This window comes from Polyergus mexicanus, unplaced genomic scaffold (genome assembly GCF_030449975.1).
Source record: "Polyergus mexicanus isolate NDT 795.1 unplaced genomic scaffold, iyPolMexi1.0 SCAF_18, whole genome shotgun sequence".
Taxonomy (NCBI): domain Eukaryota; kingdom Metazoa; phylum Arthropoda; class Insecta; order Hymenoptera; family Formicidae; genus Polyergus; species Polyergus mexicanus.
This window is the reverse complement of record NW_027223338.1, coordinates 1,495,287-1,515,269: the sequence shown is the minus strand read 5'-3', so window position 1 is coordinate 1,515,269 and position 19,983 is coordinate 1,495,287. Positions and strand designations below refer to the sequence as shown.

Here is a 19,983-nt window from a genome sequence, read left to right as displayed (position 1 = left end):
CATACGTTTTATTACAATCAAATTACATTGATATTTTGACTACGCATGATAGACAAAATCACAAAAAGCGTACGTTTCGGATCCTTTTTTTTTGGATCGTCAGCGCAATTACAAAGTATACGGAATATATTATATTAAAAATATGACAGTAATAATATGCAAAACAAGAGTGAGTCACCCATGTTGTCAGATGATAAGTGTTATATAATGCAATTTCGAGACAGAGATTGTCCGATAAAATATACGACATTAAAAAATAACTGACCATGTTGTAGAATGGAAGGTAAATGCGCATGAATGTTCGAGATGGAATCCTTTTTTTACACACGTTGACTGACAATAAATAGAATCGATTAAGATTCCACGAAGAAATTATAATGCGCAAGATAACTTTTTCCATTTTTCCATTATATAGAGAGGAAATAGTTGAGAAATATAATATAAGAGAAAGACACATATTTATATATAAGAAAGTATAATTTTAATTAAACAGATCCTATGATGACTAAATCTTGCAAGATAACTATTAACCTGGACATAGATCGCAGGATATTAAAGAGTCGGTTAAAAATTGAAAGTCATCGTACGGTACTTTTACTTTTAAAAAGTGCAGACGCGACGATAAAGAATGACTCCGGAGGGCAGCCTCGTAAAGTCACTGGAGAACACGAGGATACCACGAGGGGTGGTTGAACGGAAAGCTTTAGAATCGGTCCAGTCGTAAAAAGGCAGGGGATGGGATGAGAACACTGCCCGAAAGTCCTTAATTGCCATCCGCTATGGAAACGACGCACAATCCTGTTTTAGCACCTAAATGGAAAAATGCATCGCGTAAATCGTTACGGTGATCGATGACAGAGATATATCTTATTCAAGACACATAAAATTTTTGTTATACAGCTTGTTACACTTGTAGGCGATCTGTTTCTCTCCGGCGGGAGGGAGGAATAAAATTTATATCGCATAGAACTCTACTACTATATTTAGTATTTGCCGCATTAATTTTTTTTTTAATGATAAATTTTTTTAATAATTTATGATTGCGCGCGGCGACACTCTTTTTTTAGATATTTTCTGTTATTTATAAATATATATTTACAGCAACAAGAATTATATTTCTCTTTAATATATTTAGAACGTTAACGTGTGATGAGAGAGCTACGTCGTTACTTTACATTGAAGGTTTAATGAACATGCCGACGTATATATATATATATATTGTCGAAAGAGAGAGGGAGAGAGAGAGAGAAAGAGAAAGAGAAAAAACCAAGAAACTAAATATACAGTATTATATCTGACCCCTCTACTTCTCGTGCGATCTCCGCCGCGAGCTGCGAGGGCAAACAAACCTCTAAAAATAATCGCGAGCTTCCCCACTACCGAGTCAAATTTCTCCCCCCTCTCTTTCGCTTCTTTCTGATCTTTTTGCTTCTTCCGCTCCTTGAGAGAAGACGATGTTGGAGATGGGGGTGGGTCACCTCCACCTTCCCTCGAGCAGCCCGAGGGAAGAAAGACCGCGGGTGCTGTTGGGAGTGGACGAGGAGGGAGAGGATGGTGGTGAGGCGAGAGTCGGAAAAGCGGGAAGAAAGAGCGAGGGACGCAATCACCTTCGCCTCTCTCCAGTATTTTAGATAAGAATAAAGTAAACGGCGAATAGGGTTGCTGGAGGGATGGCTGCTGCAGCGCAGGGGTCGTCGGGGGGAGACGGCCAGGAAGAGTTGCTATGGACAGGGGGAACGGAAGGGGGAAGGGAATGATGCTTCTCAAGCCCGGTCGTATCAAAGCGAAAGGGGGAAAGGCAAAAAGTACGACGATCGATGCTACCGGCCACGTGGAATACAATGAAGACGCTTCGAGAGAGAGAGAGAGAGAGAGAGAGAGAGAGAGAGAGTTTTGGTCTTCTTCATTTATGTGATGAGTTGCTCAAGATAATGCAGAATATGACAAATGATCTCTTGATTTATTCTAATCCGCGCGTTGCTCTGTGTCCGGTGATATTCGATGCCGCGTAAAAAACACGTAAATTTGAAAAACATATTCGTAAAAAATACTCGAAGCAAATCTGAATAGTTGTTGATTTGCCTTTAAACTATCTTCAGATGTCTGCGTGTTTTAGCAAAATCTTTCTGATGATTGTTATATAAACGATTGATATAAAATTACATAAGTTATATAACTTTCCTATCTTCTTTTATCTATGTAAAAACGAAAAAGGATACTTAACTTGTTACAAACATGTCAATTAAGTATATTTTGCAGTAAAATTATATGTATATGAGATTACTTTTTTTATACCTATTAAGCTATTATACATTTTATATAAGCCAGTAAATTACAAATAGCACGCATTACGAATCACGTCACGTAAAAAAAAAAAAATTACTTTGCAAAGTCATACGTGCTTTTTTTTTTTTTTTAAAGATACTGATACTTGAAAAATAAAAATTGAATTATTCATGAATGTGACTTATACTAACCTGAAATTTATTAAAATTATTTAAATGGGATTCTTCAGTTTCATAGAAAACTTGAAACGAAGGAATCGTTTTAGAATTTTTTCCAAGTACCAAACTATGTATAAAAGAAACGGGAAGCCGCTATTTTACTACGCGATTACTTAATAACGCGATCGGAGGAGAGAAAAGTTCGCCTCGTTATAAGTTCGTCGTATAATTTTCGCTATCCATAAAAAAGAAACGATGACCGTCATGCTTTTTTCTGCCTCTTTCAACGGACCATCGTCTCCCTCGGCCGCCACGGCCGTCGTCGTTGCCACTCATGGGGTTGGTTGAGCATAATAGAGGCGAATGGGGTGGCGGGATGAATTTCCTAATTAAAACTCGCGCGAAACTATTTAAAACTTAAAAAGGAACGAAGCTAGACCCAAAGCAACTCGGGCCCCATTATCGCCCGCGCCAGAGGAACTTTGGCAAATTATAAATTTCATCGGATCTGCTTTTCGTTCCAACACGAATCTTACTTTCGTTCGTCGACGCGCTCGCTTCTTAACTATTTCATTTTGATTACTTAATTGATTGTGATTGGTATGATAGTTATATAAAAAAATATTTGCTTATGCTCTAATTGCGTTCTTGAGATTAATTGCGAAGAATAAGATTCGCAATTATCGTAATTATTACGATAATTGCGCAATCAACATTTCCAAGGCGTAAATTTATTCATGAAAATTACGCATGCAACAACTTTTCTAGATAATCGTTGTATTGTGGAAACTTTAATAAGTAAAATTTTTATGCGGAGAGAACGTTCGATACTTTAGACGCGGCAAAAAATCGCTTCGTTTCTCGCGATAATTAGTCGCATTTAAAGAATGCTTTTCCTCCTTTTGTACAGGGGCAATCGGGTAAGTACCTAGTTCCTTATCAATTCTCTCTTTATTCTTTTTTCTCTTTGCTTTTCATTGTACGAATGTTTCTTAGACAAGACTTACTTTAACGACCTCCCGGTGTGCTTGCACAATTAGAAGCGCTCTTTTAAGCTAGGTCATAGATTTTTCCGCCTATTTACCCTGCTTAAAATTCAAGGAAATTCAAAGGTACTTTATTCAAAGCTACTTGATATATGTGCTCGTTGCCCAATTCTCCATCGGATTCATTCCAATTTGCCCTCTTTTAATCTCATTTTTCTGTTTTTCGCATAATTATTTTTTAATATTTTTTTCAATTTCTTTGTTTTAAGTATCTCCTTAATATTAATGTGTTTTATCTTATTTATTATAATTAGATATCTTTTTAATGTGGAATAGTAGATCTCTATTGTATCGACTTCATAGAAATTCCAGCTCGTGCCATCATGTAGCGTACGTACTAACTTATTTGGAATATATTGCTTCTGTCACAGATATTGTATCGAGGCGTGGGATGATTTCCTCTTTATCAATAACGGAAAGATGATAGAGGGCAGTGCAGAGAAAATTCACAAATTTATATAATAACACATCGCATTTATTTTTTCAGAGAAACTTTAGATAAAGGTAATTAAAGTTGCATAAAATTTATTAATATTATTGCTATGCAATACTGAACATATTTTGCTTTCTAATATAGGAGCTTAGTTTTTCTCTTAAAGTGGAAAATATATGAGGCGTATAATTAATGAGGTCGGTTAATTAACTAGAATTAATCGTGAATATATTAAAGACATTTATTAGATGCATTTATAAATGCTTTTCAAAAAAAAATTTATCTCGAAAAATTGACATTGCTTAATGCAAATGCAACGGAGCAGCTGCAGGGCTCGCGAAATTTAAAATATAATTATAGAATGAATATTTGTGGAAATTTTTTTCCTTCTTCGATTAAATTGATCGTTCATGATTATAATATGATTATCATTTTTAATCGCGCGTCGAATTTCTAAAAATATTTTTATGTCACGCGCGCCAATTCGGTATTTTGCGATGAATGGTTGTAATAATCCGCGCTCTACGCGATACACTGTGTTATATTCATTCCCGATATAATATAGTGCAACGTTGATGCGATATAATTCATGATAACCTGATTATGCGCAAGTAAATGCAATATTGCGAGAGCATCTCGCATCGCGTATTCCGAAGCGACGACGCTCGTGACATCGCGTAAATTGATTAACGATTAAAAGTGAGATTGAAATACTGAATTCGATGTTTCTGCAAAAAAAAAAAAAAAAAAAAAATCATAATCGCACGATCGTTTAGAAAAATATATCTGCAGATTTCTTCGAGATCGTACGGATAATTTAAATTTATTATAAATAGAAATTAGGAGATGGTTGCCTGGTCCTTTCGCAAAGTTCAAAGTGATTGTTTAGGCGAAAGTACGTCTAAACAACCACATGTATATACAGTATCTTTGATAAAGAGATCCGAGAGTAAAGTGAGAGTAAATCCCGGCAACCATCGCTGAGTTCTCATAAAAATTTCACCCCCTTCTCTTCTTTTCCCCTTTCTCTCTCTCTCTCCAGTCAACTGCGCTTTTCTTTCTCTATCCTTCGATTCTCGGGCTCGCTCTTACTTGCTCCTCTAAGCACGGCTAATTCAAAATGGCGTCGCCGCCCCTATATCACTCGCAACCCCCTCTCGCCTCCGCGTCATCCCTCGTCCATTCCTTCGACCCTAGGCAAAACGGCGCGTAAGGGGTGGGGCCGCCGAACTATGGCGCCCCATACACCCTACGCCGCTAGCACGTCTCGGAACTCGAGCAACAAATTGAAATCCCATATTTTCCATGGGCCTAAGCCTATCTCTAGCCCTTGGCAACTTTGTACAGTTTATCACGGGGCTTCGTACTACCCTACGGTGATATTTCCGGAGATAAATTTGTAAAAGATGTTGGCGATTCTCCCTCTTTCTGAATTTATCCGAAAATATTGTCAAATATTAATAAAAAAAAATATATGATAAAATATGATATATACTATGTTTTTTTTTTTGAAAATTATTTATTGCAGGAAGTTAAAAGGGGAGGGGGAATCAATGATTTAGCAAACGTAAAATGTAATTTAGCGTGTCATGATTAATTGATCCCGCTCTGTTCAAATTTGGTTCTTACACTATTACGATATTAATACTTGCTTCATTATCTTTAATAAGAAGATTAAAAGTTAAAAGATTATACAACCTAAAGATAGTATCCCGAATATCTATCGTAAAGGCATGAATATTTTTATTACATGATTTTATTAAAAGAAAAACATGGAAAAAGCATGCTAAATATATTTATATATCTTTATTTTCAATATTGATAGTGATGGAACGAGACTAATAAATTTACCTATACTTATAAGAAATAAATTCTCTTTTATTTGTTGTCGAGAAACAATAATTCATAATTGTTCAATTTTCCATTAACACGATTAGAAGCGCGATGATTGGTATGAGATAATTTATTCGATATGAACAACGAACCTAAATATAATTATCACTATCCAGTTGATACAATAAATAATACATTAAAGATATATCGAAATTGCATGCTAATATACATTTGAAACGTGATACGCGTCAAGCAATTTTTTTTTTTTTTTTCGTATTTGCAGTATTCTTCTCGGAGAATTGATGAAAATTAAATTAAACCCTCTACTTTATTAAGCAGATCTTTTCTTGAAGATGTATCCTAGCGTAATTGAAAATTTTCTGCCGAACTATCAACTGTTCGTCTGTTCGGGAAAACCAAGGTGAACGGAATTGGTTTGCCCGGCGTAGGGTGACAAAAGAGGAGGAGGCGGGGGGTGGGGGGAGGGGGATAGAGTTCGGTGCGTCGGAATGCGAATTTGGACAACGAGGGGGCGAGAACGGGGCGGCGAGGACGCTCGTTCGCGCGCGCGTCCGTCCCGCAAATTTCGACGGCCGCCGAGATTTCAGTTGTCGCCGTCCATATAATCGCCGAATGCTCCGAATTCCGGCATCGAGATAGTTAGGGCACTTGCGGCCTACGGCCGGAACTTTTGCGCTTTCTTGCGATTTTTCTCGTCTTTCTCCACCCTCGTGTCGCGAGCCCGGCACGGCATACTTCGCGAAACTGCGATCGGAATTGCGTTAAACCGATCGCGGTGGCCGGATCGGTATCGTCGACGGTGGTTTCGCGATTCGCACCCGCTCGCCCGTCCCACTATAACAATATAAAATCATATCGCTAATCTCACCCCTAGAATTCATGAGGTTTCGAGGTAATCGCGGCATATGGCGCGACTCGAGAACACGCTCTTTAAACCATGAATTTCGCGCGATGACGCGGGTAGATAGTCCTTGCAAGTTTTTGTTTCAATTCTTTCGTCGTGAAAGAATCGCTTCTCATGTCGTGGTTTATCGAATTCGTTTTTTAATAGTGAAATATTTGTACTACGGCTCGTTAAATATCGAAGAGTTAAATGTATATGTGTATTTTTTTAGTATATTGTATTTTACATGAATTATACATAGCCATGACCATTATATTGTATATGTATACTCTTTTCTTTTCAGCAAATATATTTCGCGAATGTACCATGCAATAATACATTGTTTATGTACAAGCTAAAATATGCTATTGTTTTACATTTATTAATTGTTTTACTTTTTGTTGCTGCTAAAAAATTACGTTGACCAATAAACTGGCTTTTAATTCACGCGATATGAATGCAATGGGGGACTGGTTTTAATGTTGACACAATGAAAGTTTAACGCGCGCTTGATGTTTGCGCATTTAACAAATATCAAATAGTATGATTAAATGAAACGTAATTAACGTAATTGGAAATCGATGGTAGCAACATGGCGCAACATGGTAATAGCGTTTCTCTTTTTAACGTTGTCGCAGTTAGACAAATCTATTAGTTCCATCGCGTGTTCGTTTAAATGCTATTTCGATTAATATCGACTTGACGAAAATTACGATTTAATATTTATACAACATCAGTATTTGCACACGCGTTTACGATCGTGCCCTTTTACGCACGCATGTGTTTACCTGATTATTACTTTGCGCCGTTACGTTCATTGGGAAAAGTATTCCTATATAATTCGTAGTGACACCGAAATAGACTCGATACGTACGGGATATCGAAAGTGCACTAAAATTTCAGCAAAGATAAAACGCACTAACGACACATCGAATACGACGCGTCGTTGACGTTAACGCGAATTTTTCCACGGCTCGCGTTCAACTGACCTCGCCCTTATTTTTCGATCACTGTTCTCTCCTTTTCCCCATTGCCCTTCCTGCCCTCTGACCACCCCACCTTCTTCTGCTTACGGATTTTTACGATTCTGCGCGTGGAAAAATTCGCCTTTTTCCAACCAACGTCTCAAAGAGACTGCGCATTGAGTGCGCGACATTTTTTATTATTTCTTCGTCACAAATTCGTATAAAAATTAAGAGACACTTTTCATGGGATGGCTATTAAAATTCTCTTTACGAGAGTTGATAATATTAATTTATAAGAAAAAGATTTCTTTCTTGTTAATAAATATTTGTGAGAAATTGTTACGAAAGATTTATAGAAGAGATTCATTATAAGAGAGAAATATAAGTGTTACTAGGTATTGGCATGAGAGTAAATTTCAAACGCGTAATACGCTTATCCTAATTTATACGAAACTAATGATAGGTTAATCTCTCAACGGACGCGCACCGTCGACGTCGCGTATTTTTCTCGCAACGGTTAAATAATCAATGCGGACAGATTTAACGGCGGATTCTCCGGGGTTGACGAGCGGGGATGCATCGTGCACGTGTATCCGTGGCATCGTCCAATCAGCCGCGACGAATCGCGCAGCCAGCGTACGTACGCCAGCGAGATTGTACGAAGGACGACTTCCCGCGCCCGAAACTTCGGAAGGGGATTCCCGCGAGGAAGTCTGAAGGAGGTGCGCCGCCTTGAAGGAGGGCCGGAAGAGGACCGTGGAGAGAAATCCGGAGCCCCGCGAGGCCATAAATTCGCCGTTCGTTTCGAGATTCTCTCCCTCGTACACACACACACACACACACACGCGCGCGCGCGCGCGCGCAACACCGACCCGTACACACGTTCACCCACACGTGAGCAGAGTAGATATATAAATTCGCTTCGCGGAATAAGGATCGGCCCCTTTCAGACGTCGGGTGGCTGGCGTACTCGAATGGGTGGCGGCGGTGGCGTAGTATGGTGCGATGCGATGCGGTATGGTATGGTGTAGTGTGGTGTGGGTCCCGTTTCAGAGGTAGGTCGCGCGGGTAGGAGGATGGGTGGCACCTTCTTGGATCAATAAATGATTTAACATTCACAAAATGGCGGGTGAGCCTCCGGCAGGGGCGGAGAAATAATATAATCTACCTTAGACTCTCTCTCTCGCCTTCCTTCCGATCCACCACCCCCGGTATCGTCGTACCGGAGGGGGGGGGGAGGGGGAGAGGGCTGCGCGGGACAACGCGGGGGTCTTGCCGGGTGGCTGAACGAGGGATGGGCACGTTCCCCCTTTTCCAACTTACCTCCCCGCGATTCCTCTTACCCCCAACCGCCGCGTCGACGGCAGACTCCCGCTAGAACTCCGGCAATACCCTATACGGTTCCGCTTCCAACGGCTTTACCATGTAAGAGAGAGGGCCCACGAGAACATACAACCGGCACGAAATCGGCGGGGGATGAGACCGTGAATTTTGACTTTTCAAATTCCGCGAATAGTTACGGAACCACGTCGCCTTGCGCGCGCGATATCGCCGATTCGCCTAAGGGTTGAACGCGTGCGCCACACGTTTCCGAATTAAGACCCCAACGCGGAATGTCATTTCCGAAATTAAAATACGAGCGGGAGATTGGAAAGAGGCGAATTTGTAGAAATCAGAAGACGATATATATTTTAGCCTATTTATAGATTGTAACAATGCGCTTATAGGATAATTGATATTCCATTAATCAAAATTTAATGAAAAAGGACAAAAATTCTAATTATAAACGACTTTTTAAGATAATATATATGATTTTATAAATCGTTATATTATAAAAAAATAAAAAAATTTAGAACTAATTTGTAATTATGCACAAAAATCCTAAATATATCTTATAATAAACGTGCTCGTTCTCAGTCAAAGATATATTTTATCTTAATAGGGGTAGTAAAGCGGATTTTAAGAGGGAACGACGGGAGGAGCGTTCCTGCTTCGAGGCCGGTAGACGTGCAAGATCCCTAAATATTAAGGGGGCATTAACGTGGTCGGCCATTTTGCGATCCCTCGGAGCGCATGTATGTGTATATATATATATATCTTCTCTAACGTATATTATTATATTATAAGGGGGTGCGCGAGCGCCTCCCAAGATTATGGAAATCGCGGCGGGTATTAAGGGGGCGATGCGACGTTGGTGGCACGACGAAGACGAGCGGTGGGGAAGTGGAAAGGAACGCGAAACACACATCCCTCTCTTCTCTCTGCCCCCCTCCCCCTCTAGCCACCGTCGTCGTCAAACTCCTTCGAGATTGGACCAGCAAATTGATTTCGTGATATAATCCTTCGACTTCTTACGATCCCATGCACGCGAGGTACGATTTACGAGACGACATTTTACGAGGAATTACGTGATGCGCTTGATAACTCTGCTTAAAAAAAAAGTCGAAATTTTCTTAACCAATTACAGGCGAGACGGATGAATAATGCGACTTAATTATAATACAATTGCAAGGAACTTTTTCTGAAACGAAATTTCAATTGAATAAAAAAATAAATATCACAATTTTATTGAAAATGTTACAAAAAAAAAAAAAAAAAAAATATTGCAGGTTTTTTATGATAATTATTATGAATTATATGAAGAATGCACACTTTTATCTTATTATTTGTTTTGTGTGATCAATTCATGTTAGCATGATTATAATGCTGTTTATATTTTGAGATCAAATTAACTTATTACATCGTAATAGTTATTTTGTTCGAATTTGCCTATTGTTAATTATATCTGGAAATAACGAAAAGTTGCATATATATATATGTATATTCAGAATATCTAAAATCAGTCAAGTGATATACAATAATATCCATAATAATTCATTATAATATTTTTTAAATTTGTATCTTCGAGAAGGATATACGAAACGAAACGTGTAGAGATACGTACGCAGCGGTTGGTTCTGTCACATATCTTCATTAAGGGGATGGTAACTGGCAGGGCAGGAAGGTACTTAGTTCGCGGGGAGGGTGAGGAGGAGGGTAGGGAGGAGGTAGTAACTACCGTCGGAGAACCAGGTTCGGAGTTCCTCCAAGTTTGTTGTGTGAGAAAACAGGGACTGATTTGAATTTATATTACTTGGCCTCCCCTCTGAATACGAGGCGCAGTTCCCGGCTAAGGAAATTTCCATATATCTGAGAAAGCCCCGGCCTCGAACCTGCAAAATGAATGCCCCTGCTGCGAAATTCGAATTTTGAATATGGCGGGACTTTGGCGATCGCGAATTCATCGTGGCGTACGACGTTCGTATATTTAACCCGCCGTCCAGTTATCTTTGTCAGAATCGCACAATGGGACAGGAGAATCAAGATTGATGCAAAGCGCAACTTTACAGCTTTGATATTTAATAATATAATGCGCATTATTTAAGATATGCGATTAGATGTGTAATTTTGGGGGGGGAAGAATATTTTGAATTATGTTTCAGTATCCTCGCTCGTTTTGAAGAGATTAAGAAAGAATCGAAACAATAACATTTCTCTTTTTCCAAGAATAAAAATGCAAACTCTTGTAATATTCTCGTTGGAAATATTAATTGTTTCTATTAATTTTTAAAGATACATAGTACAATTTTTTCTTTTTTGTAATTACAATATTTTTTTATTGTAAAAAATAGAGACGAGAATAATCACTAAACTCTGTAATAGTTTGGCTTACTATGTATATAAAGTCGATAAACTTTAATTTTACAATAAGAGAAATGGAGACAGAAATAAACTAATTAAATTTTTTGAAAAAAAAGTCAGAATAAATTAGAGAAAGGAGAAAAGAATTAAGAGCTGTGTGTCGAGAGAATGACGCGTGGGAGAAACGCTTCGATCCATCAATTATCCGTGCAAATTGCGAAAACACCTCGATATAATCCGATGAAAAGCGAAGTGGGAGACGCGGTTGAATGACACGCGAGTGGTGGAAAACATTGAGAAGCTCATTTAATTCACTGGCGCCCGCTCCTCTTTCTCTTGTTCTCCGTCTTCCTCACCATCTGCCGGCGCTTAATTCTCGCTTAACCTCCGGGTTTTTACGCTAAATTTTCGCCGGTCTCACCCTCGTTACCGCAACCGCCGGGGGTGGGCCGGTTAGGTGGCCGGCTACGCGCTTAAGCACTTTTTAAACGTCCCGTATATTTATATCATCTCTACTCGGGCCGTCTCACCCTCGCTTCCACTTTCTCATCTCGCGCTCCCGCGCGCGAGAAGCGACGAGCACGAAACAATTAAAACGTCGAAACGAGGGTCCGGGTATTCCGCGGCGAAACGTGTTTTCGCGCCACCGTGCTCGGCCCTTCTCACCCCCGGCGAGCGTGGTTATATGTATAATCCGGAATGGAAAAGAAGGTGCCGAGAGAATTCTCGTTTCGCACGGATTCTCGTCCACCGTCGGATTTGGCGCTGCCGAAAATGTCTTTTCCACTGTCATCTTTACGCGCTCGTCCCGAAATATCGCAATGACATTAATTCTTTCCGCGATAAAATACACAGCCACATTCTGTTATAATTGCATCTATGCAATAATTGCACTACAGCGATATTAAACTTGACGCGAACGGTATAAGGGCCAATCGATAATTAATTTGCCTCTTATAGTCTCTTACAATTAGTGATAGATCCACGATTATTTTGAGCTTTGATAACGTCGAGTCGCGAATAAAGGTCCCGAGGTTTCCTCGACTGGAAACGACACAAGACTAGTCACTTCCGTATCTGAGATCTTCGCGGACGTCTCGCGACGCGATTTCGCAGAGAAAAAACCTGTTAGACATCCCGACCCCGGGGGTCGAGCCGCCGACCAGTCACGTGAGAATTGAGCAACTTGCTCGATGGCTCGACGCCGCTTTATGAAAACAGACTCGCTTTCCGTGGTCAGCGAATATAGGACAGCACGCAGGATTCCCACAGGACTGGTCCTGGCAACTTGCTGTTGCCTCGGCTATACTCATGTAAAGCCGCGCGAGAAGACGCCGACCAGTCGTTGACCAATCGGACCGACCGGTCAGTCGGCCGATGCCCCGAGATATGTATTAATGTGGCCCTCTATCCTCTTCTCGGCGAGGGTTAGATCAAGATCGATCGAGAGATTCCCTTCGATGCGTAGGAAAGTTATAAACGCACCGTTGATTTGCGACAAATCGTTAAACTTTTTATGAAGATAATTTCTTTTTAAATTATATATATATATATATATATATATATATATATATATATATATATATATTTTTAGATTTAATAATCAGATTTATAATCATAACACACACATAAAATTGAAAGAATGTTCGTGAAGCGAGAATCTGATGGGTATGAGATTAAAGTGAACCGAATCTTCCAACCACCGGTCATCTCCCGACGGTGTGCGATGAAATGTACACTCGTTTATTACGTAGTTGTCTTAAAAAGTGCATATATATTGTATTTGATACGCGATATATATGTTACTTGGAAGATTTCATACTATATAATACGATGTACAATTTATATATAAAGCTGAATCTTCTCGCATATGGCTGAACTGAATTTTTTACTTCACTTCAATTTTGATTCGCTTTAGTTCCGAAGAATGACATTATCGTATACCACGTGGTATGGTAATTTTACAATGCAGTTGAATGCACGCCACGTGAATATTAATTAGTCAGTTTCTTTGTCTTATGGCCAGCCATTGTTATGGAAATGATACTTTTTTTTTTTTTTTTTTTTTGGACGTAATTTGCGACACTGCTCGGTGCCATTTCGTTTCCGGTCATCGGTATGTCCGATATATTGCCTCGCGGACACTGGAATGTCCACAAAGGACGACAATGCTCATTGTCGTGCTCGGAAGAGAAACTTAAGTTCCCAAAGGCGACAAGTGTACAATTAAGTCGTTAAGGGGACTTCCGGAAACTTGGACCGTGAAAGTTTTCGTACGGAGAATGGATCTAAGCGGCCGTTAAACGGTTTGCAAATTGCAATTTCGACGCATTTCGCGTCACGAGAAAGGGCAGATTTTTCGTTTGTTTTTTTTCCTGTAGAATTTCATCTTTTTTTCTTTTTTTTAAATTTTTTATGACATAAATTACACGAAACGACAGATCGTTGTAATATTACCCGAACTTCTTCAATTTTAGAGAAAAATTTGATAGCGATGTGATATGATAGCGATGATATGTGAGTATTTTTAGATTTATTGTACTGGCAATCTTGACTTTACTATCTTTATTGTCATTCGCGAACGTTTCAATGGTACGTGTCTACTTCGTCTAGACATAAGATAGGCCCTGTTACCTCCATCGATTGCCTGCTATCTCAATGATGATTTCAGGCCGAAAAGCAAATAAATAGATTACGCGAAACAAGTCGATCGTGCCAATAGGCGGAGGGAGAAAGGCGCCAGGGTTGGAACGAAGCGAGACGGTCTCGGCACGCCGTGGTGGAGAAGGTTGAGAGGATGGTTCGGGGGTGGTAGCTGGCTGGCTGGCTGGCTGGTAGAGAGTTCGTTCGATTCGATATTCATCTCGAGATTCAATTCAATTTCCCCGTAGCTATCCCGTTCTCTCGGGCATCGCAGCGCGTCGAGAATCGCGAGTCGCGCGATGAGATGGTGAAAGGGGCGAGAGGGCAGGGGAGGTGGCTGGCGTGGGCGGAAAATAGGAAAGCGGGTGGCTGGGTGTGTAGTGCTTGATGCAGGGTGCAGCATTGAAAACCACCGTCAGCCACTCCCGTTCCGCTCCGCCAGCCACCCTCTCTCTCTCTCTCTCTCTCTCTCTCTCTCTCTCTTCCTCCGTTTCTCTTTCTCTCCTAGTCATCTCGAAGAGGAGATAAAACGAGCCGGTGTACAGAGGCAGACCCTTATACCGCCGACCCCCGCCGCCGACGCCTTTCTGCCAACCCATACCTCGTCGCGCAGCCTGCTTCCAACTCCCCCGATCCACACCATCCCCCTCGACATGCTCTCGCTCTCGGCAGAAGGTACTACGCCGTCTCGAGAAACTCTCCCGTCGAGGGAGGTTTTGGGGTGTTGCGGGTCGGGTAGGTGGGTGGTTTGGGTAGGAACAGGGGGTCGAAGGGAGCGGAAACTGTTTTCCACTCGGTCTTACTGTACTAACTGTACCTAACCTACGCTCGTATCATTAATTATCTAAATTGAAGCTGCCACAGCGCACCCGAGTGTCTTACATCGAAATTCTCAAAGGAGCTCTTCGTGCTCTCTCCCTCCCTCCCTCTCTTCTCCATCCCTCTCTTAACCCTTCCGCGCCCCCGCTCCCTTTACGCCTTACCCTTGTCTCTTCTGTCGTTGCGCCGCGCGTATCTCGGATGGAAAATGGCGGATGCTCGCGGGTAGAATAAGGCTACACGTCTCTTCTGCGAATTAGAGTACGTCGTGTTCGCGATATCGGTGCTGAAGATCGACGAACGAGCGCGAAACTCTCGAGTGTATCTATAAAGGAAAGCGCGATATATATGCTTCGCTGATAGGAACTAGTTAGTTACTAGAGAAATAATACACACAGCTTACCATAGACTATCAATTAATTATGTTTTCTAATCATATTAGATTCGATAATATTATATTTATTTTTTTTTAAATGGAAACTTAATTTTTTCAAGAGAAGAAATATTTTTTATATAAATTATTAAACTATACCGTACATCTCTGGCTAGAATATCTTGACTACTATTTTATAATAATTTTTCATAAAAAGATACATACGTTTTCCGTTAGAGAAAGATAACTCGTGCTCGTATTGTATAAAATAGAGGCAATAAGCCAAAGAGAGATGGGAGTTAATGTAAATCTTATTCCTAACTTATAAGTGTAAATTCTCCGTATTCGCATAAATTGCTAAGCGAGGTGTCTCTCTCATAATCATTTCTGGTCGATCCTTGAAAATAAATATTCCCAGATCTCGTAGGGTGAAGGGATGAACGGCCGGACGGGCAGGGAAGCAAGGGGATTTCTCAGGTCGTCTCATATCGACGTATTTTAGGCGTTTTCCCCGGGATCGTCTTGCCCAAACCTAGACGGAGGGTCGTGCGATTCGTACGTGTATATGCATGTATGCAAGTGTATGCGTGCGCCTTTGTATGGGTGCGCGCGACTCTCCCTCTTTCAAGCGGTGGAGTTTCTACATTCCCCTCCCCCCTCCCCCCTCATCCTCCCTCGTTTTGCCCTCTCAACCCTCGACTTCCCCGCGACTAGTGAGTAACGATTTTCCTCCATCTTACCCCGATTCCGGAACACACCCTTGGGGCACTGCGTCCTCCCCTGCCTCCTCTCTCTTTCTCTCTCTTCCGGGCACCACCGTCAAATCTCCTTCCATCGACGCCACCCTTATTCCGGCAAGCTGGCGCTTTCACGTGAGACGAAACCGGATAGATGCGACGGAAAGAAAATTTTCACACGGATAAGTCATGCTCGGTCAAAGTTTAAAGATTGAAAATGGCGTGTATAAATCCCATTTTGGAACATTACACGAATTGCAGATACGATACATCGACTTTACCGAGATTTTCAAAATTGAACCCTTTTACCGCTTTTCGGGCTAATTTATTATAGATGTAAGTCGATTGTTTTCAATTTTTTCTAGCTATAATAATATATGAGATATATAATTTTCTCTTTCTAAAATGTTAACTTAAATAAAGCTTATTCAAGTTTTGCGTCTATTACTTAAAGACACTTCGTAAATGATAACATAATTTATCTGAAAGTAAAGGTTGATGTGTAATCGTTGAAATTCATATTATTTGGAAAGCATTGTCACCTGGTGAGATTGACATTAATATCAATTTGAATGTTGAAATTCACGTTGACGTACTCGGTTTGCAGTTGTGTAATAGCAATTGTGGTTTAAATTGGATGCGGAGACGAGCGAATGTATAAACTCGCATTACCGCGTGGCACGCGTATATCCTTCCGTCCTTCGTATCAGCGGCGACTTGACCCAGCTGCGCCGAGTAGTACGCGGCAAGGAGGACAGGGAGGTGAAAAGCGAGGAAAAAAGCAGGGATTCGTCGGTGGAAAACGAAAAGTCACACCCACCGGGTACGCGGAGACATCAATGCCCGATGCAACGATCGGCATTCTTTTTCCGCGAGCTTTTCCGCCAATCTGGCCGTCGTCATCTGGAAAAAGTCGCGGACACATTGCGCAATCGAGCTTCTTAAGTGCATGTGACATATTACTTCACTATACGAATTATTTTTCCCGCGCGCGATTCAATTATAATTTTTCTCTCCGATTTTACTTATATTGTATATACTTTCTCGTTACTAACATTATCGTCACGTAAAAAATTTTTATCATAGTAATCCTAAATATAACTGTAGAAAAAAAAAAAACCGAATGAAAAAGCTTCTCAAAGACGCGTCCGACATTTATCCGTCATGATAACAAAATAATGTTACCGGCGTCAAGAGATTTGCGAACTCGGTAGACTTTCTCTAGACTAACGTCGCTCGTCAGAGGCGCTACCGCTGGAAGAGAGTGACGCAAAGGGTTGGTACATCATCAGGCAGGCTAAAGGCGGCAGGGCTGGTGGGACGTAGGCAGAGGGGAGGGAGAGAGAGAGAGAGAGATAGAGATAGAAGATGAACATAATCCAGGATCTCGTCTCGAGACAACCAGCAAACGAGGATGAGCGCGCATAAATACATAGGCACGTCATCGTTGATGCATGCGTATTGTACTCCTTTTCCAGCTCTGATACGTCGTGCGCAAGAGTACGCGAGCACTCCGGAAGTGAGAGAGAGAGGCTTGTCTGTCTTTCCCTTTAAGGAGTGTCTCTCAGCTACGAAAAGCGGGCCCGTCTCTGCTGATTACATGGGACGAGTCTCGTGAGTGGTGTTGCCTCGCCAGTTAGACTTGAAGCTTCCTTAGCAATGCGGCTATATTCGGTCTTAGCACACTTCCAAAGGCCTTGCCTCTACGTCGTTAGATATAGCGAAGACGAGGGTAATGCGATGTCGGGGGGAGGGGGTAGAAGGAAGCCGGGTCGGTATGCCGCTGGCTTTCTCTCCTCTTTCCTCTCTCCCTCTCTCGCTCTTTCTCTCTCTCTCTCTCTCTCTGTCTCGTGTCTCTCGTTTCATTGTGCAGCCACTGACGGAAACTCGAAGACGCGCCTCCGAAATTAACGTAATGAACACGCCCGCACGCCGAAACGAATGATCGCCTAATGCGATCGCGGGACTTTGAGCTTGAACCAATAGCTTGGACTTGGACGGCTGGATTGATTACATTGAAGCGAACCACAAGGAGCAAAGTTATTAGAGCTGGATAAGAATTTCACAACTTGTAATTGCGATTATAAACTGAAACGCTTGAAAAATCGGGAAACAAGAGTACATCACGTACGTTTTATTAAAACTTAAGCATCTTAGTTAGCATCTTAGCGTCCTCTAATTAATCTTCGAAACTCCCGAGATACTAATAGATATGCGCGAGATAAGGCTTTTAGATACTTCATCAAAATAAGACGCTCAAGTCTTTGACTGGAAATGTATTCCACCCCCGACGTCGGTTTCTTGGAAACGGCGGGGAGTATTCAGTCTTAGCAAGCGGTTCTTCGGCGACGGTCGGACGAGGATTCGCTCTGTCCGCTAAGGAATAGATGGGAAAGGAGTCGGGGAGTAAGGAAGAGAGCACTGGGATCTGTTCGTTGGCCCCTCATGTTTCTCATTTCATTGTGCAGACTCCCTTAGAAACCCAAAGGCACACGTACATGTGGATGGTTTCGCGATGGGATGAGTTTCGGGGAAGAAAGGAAGGGGGAGAGGAAAGCTTGGTACCAGAAGGGGCGGATGTGGGGGTGGGTTGCCATACCCCCCACGAGAAGGTGGAAAGGAGGATGAAGCGTCGGATGGAGGGTAGTCTCCGCGCTTTTGGATCTCATACATACATTAACGTCGCTTGTCAGGCGTACCGAGCCATCCTGTAAGACTTAAGATACTGCTTGAAGGGGGAAGTTGCCTGCTTGCTTGTCTCTATCCCTCTCTCTCTCTCTCTCTCTTTCTCTTCCCCCTCGTCCTGCTTGCGAAGATTCCTCTTGCCGAGAGAGAGAGAGAGAGAAAGAGAGTCTCTCTCACCTCAACGTAGTCGTTACTAAAACCACCCACTATCTTGGGAACACCCGCTTTGTTTCCTCGAAAATGGCTGCCGCGGCCTCGGATTCCATTTGCATCTGATTATACGTTTTACGCAATCTCGGCCCAAATGGAAATAATTCCTCGCCGCTCACTTGCTTGCGCCAAAATGAAGATTGTTTGCACGCGCACGGAAGCCGTCGCGGAAGCTGATTTGCAAAGTCGGCGAAGCGATGTAAACTATGATATGACGCCCGATGTGTGCCCGAATTTCGTTGATTCGAGATCTACGTAGAAAAAAAAAATTATAGCGGCGAACGCAAAGGCGGATCGCGGGGCAAACGGAGGGTGGCCTCAGATTTATATATACGGTACAGCATAATATAAAGGCAGTTTGTGATGGGGCGCGTAAGTGGTGGTGCGCTGCACGCGTCTCCCCCTCGTCAGCCCCCGCCACCCCCCCAAGACGCCCAGGCCGGGTCTCTGATTGGTCGACATTATTCAAAATGGCGTCTTCGCCACATAAGATCTGTTTTATTAGCATACCGGGAAAGGAGTTATCGCCGGGTCTCTTGATGACTCGCGAAAAATTTTGCCGCGACGCCGCGATCACGAACCGGATCGCTCTGCGTCTTCCGGCGAGATTCGGATTCAACAGGGGGATGCCGCGATCGATCTGAGAATGATTGCGAGACGTTGGACATGACCTTGAAGATTGTAACGAGAATTTAGCCTCGCTTTACTGGACAACACTTTCCAGATGAAGGTTTTAAGCCGCTACCTCCTGTTACGTGGGCGGCGGAGAGAACGTAGGAGAGATCATAATGTTGGATCCCAAGAGACCCGGATGTTCGTAAGGGAAACTTTCATTACCGCGCCGGGGATATATATTTATCGCTATGTATTTCTCGTACCGATGAGAATCCGAATGAGGATCGTCGATTAAGTTCTCGTGTCTACGGATTGCGCTCTAAGAAAATCTTATTAGTTTGCTTTGAGAAGAGAATATATATTCAAGATACTGAGAGATAATAAAATTATATATTTTGCAAAACTACCAATCTCTATATTATCCGACATTATATCGAGTTCTTTGCACATCGGATAATTCAAGTAACAAAGTATGTCCTCGTCGTAAAGAAGTCGGCCGCCTTTATTATCTTCAAAAATATAGGACGTGTGTGAAATCTCATCTTCTATAAAGGACAAGTTACAAAAACGATCTGTTTCCATAGAACTCGAAGAA

The 19,983-nt window shown here is 41.8% G+C and overlaps 1 long non-coding RNA gene across 1 annotated transcript in view; it reads right to left on the bottom strand.

Annotated features, from left to right (window-relative positions):
• Nucleotides 1-79: 79 nt before the first annotated feature.
• LOC138941270 (uncharacterized) overlaps nt 80-19,983 on the bottom strand; it is a 244,728-nt gene continuing 224,824 nt past the window's right edge. The window contains exon 5 of the long non-coding RNA XR_011448152.1: nt 80-810. This is a non-coding gene — a long non-coding RNA (uncharacterized lncRNA). The remainder of the gene's footprint in view (nt 811-19,983) is intronic.